The sequence below is a fragment of the Triticum dicoccoides genome, chromosome 4A, assembly GCF_002162155.2.
Source record: "Triticum dicoccoides isolate Atlit2015 ecotype Zavitan chromosome 4A, WEW_v2.0, whole genome shotgun sequence".
In the NCBI taxonomy this organism is placed as follows: domain Eukaryota; kingdom Viridiplantae; phylum Streptophyta; class Magnoliopsida; order Poales; family Poaceae; genus Triticum; species Triticum dicoccoides.
In genome coordinates, this window is record NC_041386.1 from 78,243,362 (window position 1) to 78,253,648 (window position 10,287).

Here is a 10,287-nt window from a genome sequence, read left to right on the forward strand (position 1 = left end):
CCGAGCCGCCGCAGCACCAAGATCCGGCCGCCGCGGGCCCCTGCGCCGCCGCCCCCGGCCACCGACGGCCTCGCGCCATTGCCGGCCGTCGTCCTCGTCCCCGCCGTGCTACAGTAATCCGCCGCCGCCTCGGGTCCCAGAATTCCAGATCCAAGTTGTCATGTTCGTGGCCCCGCAACTTTGCATCCGTAGCTCCGATTCATGCATATAGCATATCAAAATGTTCATCTCAGAGAGTACATCATTTCATTTCATTGCATCATTTTCATTTGAGTTAATCTTGATGCCCGAAATGCTGTTAGAAGAGGGCTACTTGAGTTAATTGTCAGATCTGTTACTCCGTTTAGCACTTTTGCATTTTTTCCATGATTATTGTGTGCATGATATTCCCGTGAGTTCTACATAAGTTTTGTTAAGGGCTTTGTCATCCCTCCAGAGGTGCAACCCATGTATTTTTAGGATGTGTGTAGTGACTAGTGCAAGCTTGCAAAGTGGTGCACTTGCTAATTCTGTTTTCAGGGACTTAGTAATTTCACTAAGTCCTGGAGCTGTTTATCTCATGATGCCATATGTTCATGTTGTTTCCTAGTGATCTGTGCCTCTTTTGAGGATGATCAGTAAGGGAGTTTTGTTAATCTTGTAGTGCTGTATCCATCCATGTATTTGTTTACAATTATGGAGCAACCTAGCTTGAGACAATCGAGCTCTACTTTTGCTACTTTGTGAATCTGGGCAGATTGTCAACTTGTTTGCAATTTTGCCGGTGATGTTGTAGTAGATCCGTGCATGCTATGCTATTGCTCTTGCCATGTCTAGCTTGCATTTTGTGCCTTCTTGATAGATGTATGCTTGCCTTGCCATGACTTGCACCGTAGTGAGTGCATCGAGTTCGTAAACATGCCTACTTGAGCTATATTTCAGCTTGCTCCAGTTTTCACTAAGTATGAAAACTAATTATGTTTTTGCTATGTTCACATGCTTGCAATTGTATTTTCTGGTCCTTTTTGGCTCAAGATCACTAAAGGACTTTTGTTAAGCTCTTTGAGTAGCTCCATGCCATGCTTTACTTTTCCATGTTCAGATCCTGTAGCATGTAGTTTTGTTGCTCCGAAGAGGGCTACCTGATCTGAAATTCCAGAAAAGTGTTGATTTCACTAAGTCTGAGATATGTTTGTCATATACATTTTTGTCATGCTTGTTTGAACCTGTTAATGGATGAATTGGCCGTAGCTCAGTGCTAGACTTTTGTTAAGCATCTTGTGTGCATCCCTGCCATGTATTTTGTTGTCATTTTTGGGTGCTGTAGCATGTTCATCTCATTGCATTTAGATGCCTACTTGCTGTAAATCGCAGGCCGGTGTCATATTTGAATCGCTTGCCATTTCCAAACCGTAACTCCGATTCCGGCGTTCTTTATATCGTTTTCAAGCGATTTCGTCTCATCTTTCCAGTGGCACACTTGGTTTTCCAAGTTGAGGCCAGGTTCATGCATTTCCTGTCATATCTTGCATTTTGCATCCCGCATCGCATTCCGCATAGCATATCATCATTTCATCATATTGCTTGGTCTTGCACGTGGTTGATTGTATCCTTGTTTCTTGTTTGTCTTGTTTGGGTAGAGCCAGGAGACGAGTCCGCTAACGAGGAGCCCGTTGAGTTTGCTTTCGAGGATCCAATCAACTCTGACAGTTGTGCAGGCAAGATGATCATACCCTCGAAATCACTACTATCTTTGCTATGCTAGTTTGCTCGCTCTTTTGCTATGCCATTGCTATGATGCCTACCACTTGCTTGCAAGCCTCCCAAATTGCCATGTCAAACCTCTAACCCACCTTGTCCTAGCAAACCGTTGATTGGCTATGTTACCGCTTTGGCTCAGCCCCTCTTATAGCGTTGCTAGTTGCAGGTGAAGATTGGAGGCCGTTCCTTGTTGGAACATCTTTTACTTACTTGTTGGGATATCATTATATTGCTATGTTATATTAATGCATCTATATACTTGGTAAAGGGTGGAAGGCTCGGCATCTCGCCTAGTGTTTTGTTCCACTCTTGCCGCCCTAGTTTCCGTCATATCGGTGTTATGTTCCCGGATTTTGCGTTCCTTACGCGGTTGGGTTATAATGGGAACCCCTTGATAGTTTGCCTTGATTAAAGCTTTTCCAGCAATGCCCAACATTGGTCTTACCATTCGCCACCTAGCCTTTTCTTTCCCTTGGGTTCTGCAGACTCAAGGGTCATCTTATTTTACCCCCCCCCCCCGGGCCAGTGCTCCTCTGAGTGTTGGTCCAACCGAGCGATGTCCGGGGCTACCAGGGGCAACTCTGGGCTGGCCTACCCGACGTCTGGCTCATCTGAGTGTGCCCTGAGAACGAGATATGTGCAGCTCCTATCGGGATTTGTCGGCACATTCGGGCGGTGTTGCTGGTCTTGTTTTAACTTGTCGAAGTGTCTTGAATTACCGAGATACCGAGTCTGATCGGAACATCTTGGGAGGAGGTCTATTCCTTCGTTGACCGTGAGAGCTTGTCATGGGCTAAGTTGGGACTCCCCTGCAGGGATTTGAACTTTTGAAAGCCGTGCCCGCGGTTATGGGCAGATGGGAATTTCTTAATGTCTGGTTGTAGATAACTTGAACCTTAATTTAATTAAAATGAATCAACTGAGTGTCTTACCGTGATGGCCTCTTCTCAGCGGAGTCCGGGAAGTGGACACGGTGTTGGAGTAATGTTTGCGCAGGTTGCTCTCTAGTTTCTCGCTCGCGCTTTGCCTCCTCTTCTCGCCCTCTTTTGCGAATAAGTTAGCCACCATACTTGCTAGTCGCTTGCTGCAGCTCCACTTATATTTACCTTGCCATACCTATAAGCTTAAATAGTCTTGATCGCGAGGGTGCGAGATTGCTGAGTCCCTGTGGCTCACAGATTACTATTACAGCAGATGCAGGGCCTGATGATTCCGCTCCAGGAGACGCGTATGAGCTCAAGTGGGAGTTCGACGAAGACTCTCAATGTTACTATGTTTCCTTTCCCGATGATCAGTAGTGGTGCCCAGTTGGGGGTGATTGGGACCGTGTCGCATGTTGGTTCTCTTTTATTTTGGCGCCATAGTCGGGCCATGAGTGTTTGGATGATGTAATGTTATTTATGTACTTGATTGACGTGGCGAGTGTAAGCCAACTATGTTATCTCCCCTTTCATTATTACATTACATGGGATGTTGTGAAGATTGCCTAACTTGCGACATATGCCTTCAATGCGATTATGTCTCTAAGTCGTGCCTCGACACGTGGGAGCTATAGTCGCATCGAGGGTGTTACAGGTAACCCCTCGGTACTTCGGTAAAATACCTGAACCACTCGAAACCATTCCGATGTCCGAATACTACCTTCCAATATATGAATCTTTACCTCTCAACCATTTCGAGACTCCTCGTCATGTACGTGATCTCATCCGGGACTCCGAACAAACTTTGGTCACCAAACCACATAACTCATAATACAAATCATCATTGAATGTTAAGCGTGCGGACCCTACGGGTTCGAGAACTATGTAGACATGACCGAGACACATCTCCGGTCAATAAACAATAGTGGAACTTGGATGCTCATATTGGTTCCTACATATTCTACGAAGATCTTTATTGGTCAAACTGCAGTAACAACATAGGTTAGTCCCTTTGTCATCGGTATGTTACTTGCCCGAGATTCGATAGTCGGTATCATCATACCTAGTTCAATCTCGTTACTGGTAAGTCTCTTTACTCGTTCCGTAATGCATCATCCCGTAACTAACCCATTAGTCAAATTGCTTGCAAGGCTTATAGTGATGTGCGTTACCGAGAGGGCCCAGAGATACCTCTCTGATACTTGGAGTGACAAATCCTAATCTTGACCTATGCCAACCCAACAAACACCTTCGGAGACACCTGTAGAGCATCTTTATAATCACCCAATTACATTGTCACGTTTGATAGCACACAAGGTGTTCCTCCGGTATTCGGGAGTTGCATAATCTCATAATCAGAGGAATATGTATAAGTCATGAAGAAAGCAATAGCAATAAAATTTAACGATCATTATGCTAAGCTAACGGATGGGTCTTGCCCATCACATCATTCTCTAATGATGTGATGCCGTTCATCAAATGACAACACATGCCTATGGTCAGGAAACTTAACCATCTTTGATTAATGAGCTAATCAAGTAGAGGCATACTAGGGACACTCTGTTTTTTCTATGTATTCACACATGTACTAAGTTTCCGGTTAATACAATTCTAGCATGAGTAATAAACATTTATCATGATATAAGGAAATATAAATAACAACTTTATTATTGCCTCTAGGGCATATTTCCTTCATTTCACAAAGTACATACCTTGGCAAATTTTTGAAGAAGTTCAAAATAGATTAGTCAAAGAAAGAGTTCTTGCCTGTATTGCAAGGTGTGAAGTTGAGTAAGACTCAAAGCCCGACCATGGCACAAGATAGAGAGAGAATGAAAGTTATTCCCCATGCCTCAACCATAGTTTCTATAAAGTATGTCATGCCGTGTACCAGACCTATTGTGTACCTTGCCATGAGTTTGGCAAGGGGGTACAATAGTGATCTAGGAGTAGATCACTGGACAACTGTCAAAATTATCCTTAGTTACCTAAGAGGACTAAGGAAATGTTTCTTGGTTATAGAGGTGATAAATAGTTCATCGTAAAGGGTTACGTTGATGCAAGCTTTAACACCGATTCAGATGACTGCAAGCGGAGGTGCCGTACGTTCGGTACTCAATCAGTTTGATCACGAATAAGTTCGACTACAATAACCGCGTTACTAAACGCTTCCGCTTACGGTCTACGAGGGTACATAGACACACTCTCCCCCTCATTGCTATGCATCTCCATGGATAGATCTTGCGTGTGCATAGATTTTTTTTGTTTTCAATGCAACGTTTCCCAACAGTGATGCCTATATTCATGATCATTGCCTTATATATCATCATAACTATGCGTTTTTCTATCAATTTCTCAACAATAATTTGTTCACCCACCGTATGTTTTGTTTCAAGAGAGAAGCCTCTAGTGAAACCTATGGCCCAGGGTCTATTTTTCATCATATATTTTCAGATCTATAAACCCAAAAAATCCAAAAATACCTTGCTGCAATTTATTTATATTTACTTTAGTTTGCTCTTTTATTTTTCTTTTATACCTATCTCTATTAGATCTCACTCTTGTTTGTGACCGTGAAGGCATTGACAACCCATTTTTCGCGTTGTGTGCAAGTGGTTTTTAGTTTGCGCAGGTGCATATATTGGAGACTTACTTGTGCCTCCTACTAGATTGATACCTTGGTTCTTAACTGAGGGAAATACTTATCTCTACTTTGCCGCATCACCCTTTCCTCTTCAAGGAAAAAAATCAACGCAAGCTCAAGAAGTAGCACCTTGGTGTGTCCTCCAAGTCAAGATAGAAGATTCAACATGTTTATTCCCTTGTTGTAACCGACCATGTGTAACCCTATACCCCCGGTGTCTATATAAACCAGAGGGTTTTAGTCCGTAGAGAGTAGAACAACAACCATCATCCTACTCGCCTAGGGTTTAATTCATCTGCTCTCGTGGTAGATCGACTTTGTAATCATCCTATACACTTCGACACAATGAAGCAGGACGTAGGGTTTTACCTCTTTGAGAGGGCCCGAATCTGAGTAAACATCGTGTCCTTCGTCCCTTGTTCCCCATTGATCCAAAATCCACAGCCCGAGACCCCCTGAGGGAGTCCTGGATCAGGGGGTCTCCGGACAGCCGGACTGTTGGGCTATGAAGATACAAGATTAAAGACTTCGTCTCGTGTCCGGATGGGACTTTCCTTGGCGTGGAAGGCAAGCTTGGCAATACTGATATGTAGATCTCCTCCCTTCTAACCGACTCTATGTAACCCTATCCCTCTCCGGTGTCTATATAAACCGGAGGATTTAGTCCGTAGGACAACAGACAATCATACCATAGGCTAACTTCTAGGGTTTAGCCTCTACGATCTCGTGGTAGATCAACTCTTGTAATACTCATATCATCAAGATCAATTAAGCAGGACGTAGGGTATTACCTCCATCAAGAGGGCCCGAACCTGGGTAAACATCGTGTCCCCTGCCTCCTATTACCATCCGCCTTAGACGCACAGTTCGGGACCCCCTACCCGAGATACGCCGGTTTTGACACCGACATTGGTGCTTTCATTGAGAGTTCCACTGTGCCGTCACCGTAAGGCTCGATGGCCCCTTCGATCATCGGTAACGATGCGGTCCAGGGTGAGGTTTTCCTCCCCGGACAGATCTTCGTATTCGGCGGCTTCGCACTGCGGGCCAATTTGCTTGGCCATTTGGAGCAGATCGAGAGCTACGCCCCTGGCCATCAGGTCAGGTTCAAAAACTTAAACTACACTACCAACATCCGCGGAGACCTTATCTTCGACGGATTCGAGCCCATGTCAAGTGCGCCGCACAATCACGACGAGCATGACGTAACTCTGTCGTCGGACAGTGTTTGGGAGATCGCATGTACAACTACTCCGGCCTTCAATCTGGAGCAAATTGCGCCATCCGAGGACGGAGGGATAGACCCCGCCATGGAGGCCGCACTCTCAGTGGCGATGGAGCCGGATACTGACTTCACCCCTTACGAGAGCCGTGTCGCTGAAACACTGGATTCGTCTCCGGTCACGGACTCCGGGCCGCCTGCATCCGTGCCCATAGAATTCGATTGGACGCCGATCATGGAGTTCACCTCCGTGGATATCTTTCAGCACTCGCCTTTCGGCGATGTGCTAAATTCATTAAGGTCCCTCTCCTTGTTAGGAGAACCTTGGCCGAACTATGTCCGGCTAGAATGGGATGTGGGCGACAAAGAAATTCGCTGCCCACCGACCACCCACTTAGTAGCCACCGTCGACGATTTAACCGACATGCTCGATTTCGACTCCAGAGGCATCGACGATATGGACGACGATGCAGGAGACGAACAGGAACCACCGCCCACAGGGCGCTGGACCGCCACCTCATCATATGATATATACATGGTGGACACCCCCAAAGAAGGCAATGACGACGAGACAGCGGAGAATGGCTCCTCCGAGAAGCAACCCAAGCGCCGACGTCAGCGGCGCCGCTCTAAGTCCCGCCATAGCAAAAGTAGTGATACCGGCACAAGAGACAATAACACTTCGGATAGTGCCGAAGACAACAACAATCCCCTCCAGCATGATGTAGAGCGGGAGGGTGAACAACCTAGCCCTCCAGAGCAGGCAACAGATGGAGAATCGGAGGAGGACAATTACATGCCTCTCTCCGAAGATGAGGTGAGCCTCGGCGACGAAGAATTTATCGTGCCTAAGGATCCCGTCGAGCAGGAGTGCTTCAAGCGTCGGCTTATAGCCACAACAAATAGCTTGAAGAAAAAGCAACAACAGCTTCAAGCGGATCAAGATCTGCTAGCAGATAGATGGACTGAAGTCCTTGCGGCCGAGGAATACGAACTTGAGCACCCCTCCAAGAGTTACCTGAAGCGCAGGTTGCTACCTCACCTCGAGGAGGAAGCATTGAAACCTATATCACCAGTGTACGATGCGGCTGACCGGCCACCTCATGGCCGAGACAGAAGGGCATTTCAGCGAGGAGTCAAGCCCGCACCCCGCCGCCAATCGAACAAAAATACCAAGGCCTGGGGCAACAGGCGGGACCTGCGAGACGTATTGGAAAACAAGGCAAAACATGCAAGATTGATCTATGGATCACGGGGGCATGCACCAATACGCGACGATGATCGTCACGCCGGATACACTAAAAGAAAATCCGGCCGAGCCGAACACGGCAGACAAGACTCGTACGAACCGCGTCGCGATATAGCCCGGCACAGAGGCTCCGCACACCCCTTATGCTTCACTGACGAAGTAATGGATCATGAATTCCTAGAAGGGTTTAAACCCATAAACATCGAATCATATGATGGTACTACAGACCACGCGGTATGGATAGAAGACTTCTTCCTCCACATTCACATGTCCCGCGGGGATGACCTACATGCCATCAAGTATCTCCCGCTAAAAATCAAAGGGTCGGCTCGGCATTGGCTCAATAGCTTGTCGGCAAACTCCATCAGAAGTTGGGAGAACCTGGCAGAGGCATTCCTGGACAATTTCCAGGGCACTTATGTGCGACCACCGGACGCTGACGATTTAAGTCATATAACTCAGCAGCCAGGGGAATCGGCCAGGAAATTCTGGACTCGGTTCCTACCAAGAAGAATCAAATTGTCGATTGTCCGGATGTAGAGGGCTTAGCAGCATTTAAGCATAATATCCGTGACGAATGGCTCGCCCGGCACCTCGGCCAAGAGAAGCCAAAATCCATGGCAGCCCTCACGACACTTATGACCCGCTTTTGTGCAGGCGAAGATAGCTGGTTGGCTCGTAGTACCAATACAGCAAGCAAACCTGGCATATCAGAAGCCAGGGACAGCAGCGGCAAACCATGACGCAACAAACACAAGCGCCGCAAATATGGTGAAAACGCCAAAAATACGGCAGTTAATGCCGGGTTCAGGGGCTCAAAGTCCGGTCAGCGGAAAGGGCCACCCAAAAATACAATTCTGGGTCCATCCAGTCTGGACCGCATACTCGCTCGCCAATGCCAAATTCATGGCACCCCAGAAACGCCAGCCATCCATACCAACAGAGAATGCTGGGTCTTCAAACAAGCCGGCAAGGCAGGGGCCAAAGACAAAGAGGGGTCTCAAAGTGACGACATCGACGAAGAGCCCGGATCACCGAACATAGGAGGGCAAAAGAAATTTCCCCCCATATTCAATCGGTAAATGTGGTAAATACCACCCAAATTGCCAACTTGGACCAAATATGCACCCTTAGGGATGGCGGCTCAACGGAACTAGCCGTCTCACAATATAAGCTAGGGCGGGTCACCTTCAACCGCACGGATCGTTCGGTTAACGCCAATCAGGGCAATCCAGCCGCACTAATCCTCGACCCAATAGTAGACGGGTTCCACCTCACTCGAATCCTTATGGACGGAGGTAGCAGTTTAAATCTCCTTTACCAGGACACAGTGCGCAAGATGGGCATCGATCATTCAGTGATCAAGCCCACTAAAGCCACTTTTAGAAGCATCATACTAGGTATGGAGGTTAGCTGTACAGGCTCCATTGCCCTCGAGGTAATCTTTGGATCACCAGAAAATTACCGTATCGAAGAGTTAATCTTCGAAATCGCCCCTTTCCGCAGTGCCTATCAAGCACTGCTCGGGCGAACCGCGTTCGCTCAATTCAACGCGGTGCCACATTATGCCTACCGTAAGCTCAAAATGCCCGGTCCACGCGGCGTCATCACGGTTCATGGCAAGGCCGAACCTTCCTTTGGCACCAACAAATACATCACTGCCTTAGCAGCAGAAACAACGAGCAACACCTTGCAGTTGAACCTCGAGTCGACGCCCAGGCTCCCAGACACCGTCAAGGGGCTCCGAACTACTTCGCGGAAGGATACCCCGGCTCGTCCAGAGCTCAACTAAACACTCCGGCGAAGGCCATGACAGGCCGAACTCAGCAGTTCAACCGCCCTCCGGCACGCAAACATTTCTTATAATACGGATCCGCACTCAACCTCTTCCCCCTGGTCACATCATGTTCTGCTATCACAACTCCTTTTTTTATCACATTACTTGTACCCATACGCATAGACGTATTATTCAAATACAACATGTGAATTTATATGACGCTTACCTGCTGATTATTTCTTATCAAAATCATTTCGTCAAGTGGCATCCGTACACAGTGCTACCTCTTGAGCACTGCGTTGGATTTCCCCGAAGAGGAAGGGATGATGTAGCAAAGTAGCGTAAGTATTTCCCTCAGTTTTTGAGAACCAAGGTATCAATCCAGTAGGAGGCTACGTACACTCGAGTCCCTCATACCTACACAAAAAAAATAGCTCAACGCAACCAACACACTTAGGGGTTTTCAATCCCTTCACGGTCACTTACGAAAGTGAGATCTGATAGAGATGATAAATAATATTTTTGGTATTTTTGGTATAGAGATGCAAAGTAAAAAGTAAAAGCAAAGCAATAATAAAGTGATGGAGATTGATATGACGAGAAAGAGACCCGGGGGCCATAGGTTTCACTAGTGGCTTCTCTCAAGAGCATAAGTATTCTATGGTGGGTGAACAAATTACTGTTGAGCAATTGACAGAATTGAGCATAGTTATGAGAATATCTAGGTATGATCAT